At 41.3% G+C, this 7500-nt stretch overlaps 1 protein-coding gene across 1 annotated transcript in view; it reads left to right on the plus strand.

The window, feature by feature from the left end:
- LOC115226130 (putative phospholipase B-like 2) overlaps positions 1 to 7500 on the plus strand; it is a 31608-nt gene that overhangs the window by 3584 nt on the left and 20524 nt on the right. The window lies entirely within an intron of this gene.

The raw sequence follows: 7500 nt of genomic DNA on the forward strand, positions 1-7500 counted from the left end.
TGTATATGTGTGTGTGTGTGTGTGTGTGTGTGTTTGTATTTGTCCCCCACCGCTACTTGACAACCAGTGTTGGTTTGTTTATGTTCATGTAACTAACTTAGTGATTTGGCAAAAGGCAAACAGTCACATGACTTTCATCACATGAACTAATAACCACACAACCAAATACTCGCATGACCTAACAAACATGAGGTCAAGCAGTCACATGATCAAATAGTCACATGCTCGCAATCAGTCATATGACCAAACCAAGCAACCATGTGATGAAATAACTTGCTACATGATGACCACAGGATCAGTCACATGACCTTCACCCACCCCACCACATGATCAAACAACTATGCAAACAACCACATGATCAGTTACATAACCATACAATCACATGTTCAGAGTCACATGACCAAACGACCACCTGACCAAAGAGTCACGTGACCAAAGAGTCACATGACCAATGAGTCACATGACCAAAGAGTTACATGACCAAAGAGTCACATGACCAAAGAGTCACATGACCAAAGAGTCACATGACCCAACAGTCACATGATCAAATAAACACGTGAATGAACAACGATGCGATCAAGCATGACCGAATAACCATGTAACCAGTCACATGACCAGACAATCACATGATCAAATGATCACATGAGTTGTTGTATGATCAAAGAGCCACATGACTAAACAGCTACATGGTCAAGCAGCCACCTGATCAGACAGTGACATAGCAGATAACCATGTGATAAGATCCTGATCGCACGGTTGCACGACTTAAATATGTCGCGTGATCAAACAGCCACTGAGTAATCACATGATTAAATAATTAACTTGATTAAATAATTAACTAAAGGCGGCGAGCTGGCAGAATCGTTAGCACGCCGGGCGAAATGCTTAGCGGTATTTCGTCTGCTGCTATGTTCTGAGTTCAAATTCCGCCGAAGTCGACTTTGCCTTTCGTCCTTTCGGGGGTCGATCAAATAAGTACCAGTTATGCACTGGGGTCGGTGTAATCGGCTTAATCCCTTTGTCTGTCCTTGTTTGTCCCCTGTATGTTTAGCCCCTTGTGGGTAATAAAGAAATAGGTATTTCGTTTGTCTTTACGTTCTGAGTTCAAATTCTGCCAAGGTCGACTTTGCCTTTCGTCCTTTCGGGGTCGATTAAATAAGTACCAGTTACGCACTGGGGGGGGGGGTCGATGTAATCGGCTTAATCCCGTTGTCTGTCCTTGTTTGTCCCCTCTGTGTTTAGCCCCTTGTGGGTAATAAAGAAAGAGGTATTTCGTCTGCCATTACGTTCTGAGTTCAAATTCCGCCGAGGTCGACTTTGCCTTTCATCCTTTCGGGGTCGATAATAATAATAATAATAATAATAATTGTGTACAGTGCTCAGGTGCACTACAACTCATCTAGAGTGTATATATAATCAGAACATAAATTAAGTACCAGTTACACACTGGGGTCGATATAATCGACTTAATACCTTTGTTTGTCTGTCCTTGTTTGTCCCCTCTGTGTTTAGCCCCTTGTGGGTAGTAAACAAATACAAATAATTAACTAAATGACTGCCAAAGAGTCACAAGATCTCTTCCTCCTCTTCACACCCCGTTTCCCAAAGCAAGGATGGTCTGATGATGGTTAGCGTGTCCTGATTAATGTTCTTGGAGGAATTGTGAGAGAGAGCGAGAGAGAAAGGGGGAAAGTTTGAAAGTTTGAAAACACATTTGGCTGTCTGTCATGCACATTAAAGTAGGTTAGCTTAATACAGTGCAAAGGACATTATATAAATATATAACATATCATATCATACACACAGACACATATGTATATGTGTATATATATAACACATATATAGATACTATATATTATTTATATATATATAATATATATATATTATATATATATATATAAATATATATATATATATAATATATATATATACAAAAAGCAATAAAGATTCAAGTTAATTTAAATGAATTTACTTGAATATGGTACTACCAACTTAGATGCACCAAAAAAAAAACTATACTGTTTTAACAATACAGTAATGTGGGGTGATTATAAGCGAGAAAGAAGCAACAAGAATCCATTCTTGTTGCTTCTTTCTCGCTTATATATATATTATTATATATAGATACATATATATTATTTATATATATATATATATATATATATCTATATATATATATATATATATATATATATATGTATATAATATATATATATATATACACACACACATTTATACATGTATATATGAGTGTGTGTATATATACATATATATATGTGTGTGTGTGTATATATACATATATATATGTGTGTGTGCATATATACATGTACATATGTGTGTGTGTATATATACATATAATATGTATATATGTATATATTTATAACACACACATATATATAGATATACCTTCCCTTCTTGGGACACAAAACTCTACTTGTGAAGACCCGTTGAGGCAAGTGAGGATCAGAATTGAAATCGATCAATGGAAATTGCAGATGTGTTACCAGTGCCGGTGGCATGTAAGAGAACCTTCCGTTTCGCGACCGTTGCCAGCACCGCCCCGTTTCGTGTCCGTTGCCAGCCTCGCCTGGCCCTCATGCCGGTGGCACATAAAAATCACCATCCGTTCGTGGCCGTTTGCCAGCTCTGTCTGGCACCTGTGCAGGTGGCACGTAAAAAGCACCCACTACACTCTCGGAGTGGTTGGCGTTAGGAAGGGCATCCAGCCGTAGAAACACTCCCAGATTTGACTGGGCCTGATGAAGCCTTCTGGCTTCACAGACCCCAGTAGAACCGTCCAACCCATGCTAGCATGGAAAACGCACGCTAAACGATGATGATGATGATGATGATGATATATATATTATATGTATATATATGCTCACCCACACATGCACATATATACATGTATATATGGGGACACACAAACACACACACACACACACACACATATATATATAAAATACAAAATGGAACAAGAACGCAAAATATCCAGATAGACGATACAAAGAAAACAAGGACGGGTCGTTCGGAGTTTTCTTTCCTCAGTCAAGTTCCAGATTATCTTTGCAATTTCGGCTGGTCATACTCGAGGTTGCTCTCGAAGACCCTTGAGTCACTCTGTGGCATCTGTTAAATATATATATACACTTTTTTCTTTTTACTCTTTTTACTTGTTTCAGTCATTTGACTGTGGCAATGCTGGAGCACCGCCTTTAATCGACCAACTCGACCCTGGGACTTATTCTTTTGTAAGCCCAGTACTTATTCTATCGGTCTCTTTTGCCGAACCGCTAAGTAACGGGGACATAAAACACACCAGCATCGGTTGTCAAGCAATGCTAGGGGAACAAAAACACAGACACACAAATACCACACGCATATATATATATATACATATATACGACGGGCTTCTTTCAGTTTCCGTCTACCAAATCCACTCACAAGGCTTTGGTCGGCCCAAGGCTATTGTAGAAGACACTTGCCCAAGGTGCCACGCAGTGGGACTGAACCTGGAACCATGTGCTTGGTAGACAAGCTACTTACCACACAGCCACTCCTGCACCTGTAGGATGTATATATGTATACATCCTACATATATATTCTTTTACTTGTTTCAGTCATTTGACTGCGGCCATGCTGGAGCACCGCCTATAGTCGAGCAACTCGACCCCAGGACTTATTCTTTTGTAAGCCTAGTACTTATTCTATCGGTCTCTTTTTCTGCCGAACTGCTAAGTTACAGGGACCAGCATCAGTGCTCTAAATGGAGGTGTAGTCAAATCCTATTTTAGGGACTCAACCATGTTCTAAAATAAGTCGAAAGGTAAGCTACTATAAATCGGCACAAACTTTCCAGATGTCCCAGCCGAGCTGCAGCAATTTTTGTCTGGTTCCCAAAGCATCAAATGCCAAAAATGAACTTTCTTATCTTCCATTTTAAAGGGTTACAGAATTAACACAGGTTATAGGAACATAAACCTTCTTCCACGAAAAGACAGCTTAAACTGTGCTCCAAATGGAGGTGTAGTCAAATCCTATTTTAGGGACTCAACCATGTTCTAAAATAAGTCGAAAGGTAAGCTACTATAAATCGGCACAAACTTTCCAGATGTCCCAGCCGAGCTGCAGCAATTTTTGTCTGGTTCCCAAAGCATCAAATGCCAAAAATGAACTTTCTTATCTTCCATTTTAAAGGGTTACAGAATTAACACAGGTTATAAGAACATGAACCTTCTTCCACGAAAAGATAGCTTAAACTGTGCTCTAAATGGAGGTGGAGTCAAATCCTATTTTATGGACTCAACCATGTTCTAAAATAAGTAGAAAGGTAAGCTGCTATAAATTGGCACAAACTTTCCAGACGTCCCAGCCGAGCTGCAGCAATTTTTGTCTGGGTCCCAAAGCATCAAGTGCTGAAAATGAACTTTCTTATCTTCCATTTTAAAAGGTTACAGAATTAACACAGGTTATAGGAACATAAACCTTCTTCCACGAAAAGATAGCTTAAACTGTGCTCTAAATGGAGGTGTAGTCAAATCCTATTTTATGGACTCAACCATGTTCTAAAATAAGTCGAAAGGTAAGCTGCTATAAATCGGCACGAACTTTCCAGACAATCCAATACATACAACAGGCTTCTTTTAGTGTGTGTCTACCAAATCCATTCACAAGGTGGCTTTGGTTGATCTAGGGTCTTAAAATAGAAACAGGTTATAGGAACATAAACCCTTTTGCACGAAAAGACAGCTTAAACTGTGCTCTAAATGGAGGTGTAGTCAAATCCTATTTTATGGACTCAACCATGTTCTAAAATAAGTCGAAAGGTAAGCTACTATAAATCAGCACAAACTTTCCGGACAACTGAATAATATGATTGTACATGTGATATTTGTAGTCACACTCTTTAAAACAGCTCTGAAGTAGGCCATAGTAAAAACAGAAAAGAATCAATGCATGAGATGTTGACCTGAAAACCTTGATACAACTACGGCAAAATTTCAGAGAGTTAAGATTATATTCTATTGTTCCACTTTTCTTTCTTATTTTTATTTTCATAAAATTTTCTTTGCGTAAAAGGTTGTGAGATGCAACGAAAATTTTAGGAAAATAAAAATAAGAAAAACGTGGAAACTTTACCGGTGAGTGTGTTATGGGAAGCACTCCGTCGGTTACGACGATGAGGGTTCCGGTTGATCTGAATCAACGGAACAGCCTGCTCGTGAAATTAACGTGTAAGTGGCTGAGCACTCCACAGACACGTGTACCCTTAACGTAGTTCTCGGGGGATATTCAGCGTGACACAGAGAGTGACAAGGCCGGCCCTTTGAGATACAGGTACAACAGAAACAGGAAGTAAGAGTGAGAGAAAGTTGTGGTTAAGGAGTACAGCAGGGATCACCACCATCCCCTGCCGGAGCCTCGTGGAGCTTTTAGGTGTTTTCGCTCAATAAACACTCACAACGCCCGGTCTGGGAATCGAAACCGCGATCCTACGACCGCGAGTCCGCTGCCCTAACCACTGGGCCATTGCGTCTCCGAGTATGTTATATTATAAGGCACAAAAAGAAAATTACTCAACAAAATATGCTTCAACACACGAACTCATATAAAGAATCTTGCAAACCAAATCCAAAAACAAAATAAGATAATATTTATTAGGAGAAAGAAGAAAAAGAAGCCATTAAGTCTAACTCTTTTACTTGTTTCAGTCATTTGACTGCGGCCATGCTGGAGCACCGCCTTTAGTCGAGCAAATCAACCCCAGAACTCATTCTTTGCAAGCCCAGTACTTATTCTATCGGTCTCTTTTTGCCGAACCGCTAAGATACGGGGACGTAAACACACCAGCATCAGTTGTCGAGCGATGGTGGGGGAGGACAAACACAGACACACAAACATATACACACACACATACACACACACACACACACACACACACATACACACGCACATATATACATACATACATATACACACATACGACGGGCTTCTTTCAGTTTCCGTCTACCAAATCCACTCACAAGGCTTTGGTCGGCCAGGCTATAGTAGAAGACACTTGCCCAAGGTGCCACGCAGTGGGACTGAACCCAGAACCATGTGGTTGGTAAGCAAGCTACTTACCACACAGCCACGACAAGCTTCTTTCAGTTTCCGTCTACCAAATCCACTCACAAGGCTTTGGTCGGCCTGAGGCTATAGTAGAAGACACTTACCCAAGGTGCCACGCAGTGGGACTGAACCCAGAACCATGTGGTTGGTGAGCTAGCTACTTTTATTCATTTCATTTGCCATAAAGCCAGTACAAAGATGGGTAGCTTTGTGGACTGGACAAGACACTGATGAGGCCAATGATTATGATACAAGGATTGGAGAAGACAGAAAGCGCCCACCAACCCTCTGCTTCTCTATAACATTGTTCTCTTAATAAAACATATAAAAGATCAGGCAGGACAAGTGAGTCCAGCCCACTTATGCATGCCTTTCCTCCCTTGGACACACAAAGACCAGTTGAGGCAAGCGAAGTCGATATCGAACCTCATCCGACGACAGGCACCTATTGCGAAGACCTGTTGGGGCAAGTGAAATCGAAATCGAAATCGGAATCGAAATTGAACCAATCCTATGACTGGCACCTGGCAGATGCCAGGACCCCTGGACTGGAGATACGTAAAAAGCACTATCTGAATCGTGGCCGATGCCAGCGCCGCCTCGACTGGCTTCCGTGTCGGTGGCACGTAAAACGCACCATCCGAATCGTGGCCGATGCCAGCGCCGCCTCGACTGGCTTCCGTGCAGGTGGCACGTAAAATGCACCAATCCGACCGTGGCCGATGCCAGCCTCGCCTGGCTCCAGTGCAGGTGGCACGTAAAAAGCACCCACTACACTCACGGAGTGGTTGGCGTTAGGAAGGGCATCCAGCTGTAGAAACATTGCCAGATAAGACCGGAGCCTGGTGCAGCCTTCTGGCTTCCCAGATCCCCGGTCGAACCGTCCAACCCATGCTAGCATGGAGAACGGACGTTAAACGATGATGATGATGATGATGATGATGATGATTGAAATAATAACCCTCTAACACACAGCCACTCCTGCGCCTAAGTTGAATAAAGAAACTATTAGAACAGAAAGACTGTCTACGGAAGAGTGAAAACAGCAGAGAATGACTGAGGATAAGAGGACAAATGTTGCTGAATTAATAAATGTAACGTTTTGATACCACCATGCTAAAATTTCCCTCATTTTATGATAAATACTTCTCGTTTTAAAGTGATCTGAGTTAAAAGTATCCATTAAAATTCCTTGTTAATTTAAGTTCCAAGGCGTGGCTGTGCGATGTAAGAGGTTTGCGTCGCAATCACGTGGGTTTGGGTTTGGGTCGAAAACTGTGTGGCACCTTGGACAAGTTTCTCGTACTCTTGCTTCAGGCTGACCAAAAGCCTTGTGCGTGTGGATTTGGTGGATGGAAACTGAAGGAAGCCTTTCATGTATATATGTGT

Source organism: Octopus sinensis, linkage group LG29 (genome assembly GCF_006345805.1).
Source record: "Octopus sinensis linkage group LG29, ASM634580v1, whole genome shotgun sequence".
NCBI lineage: Eukaryota > Metazoa > Mollusca > Cephalopoda > Octopoda > Octopodidae > Octopus > Octopus sinensis.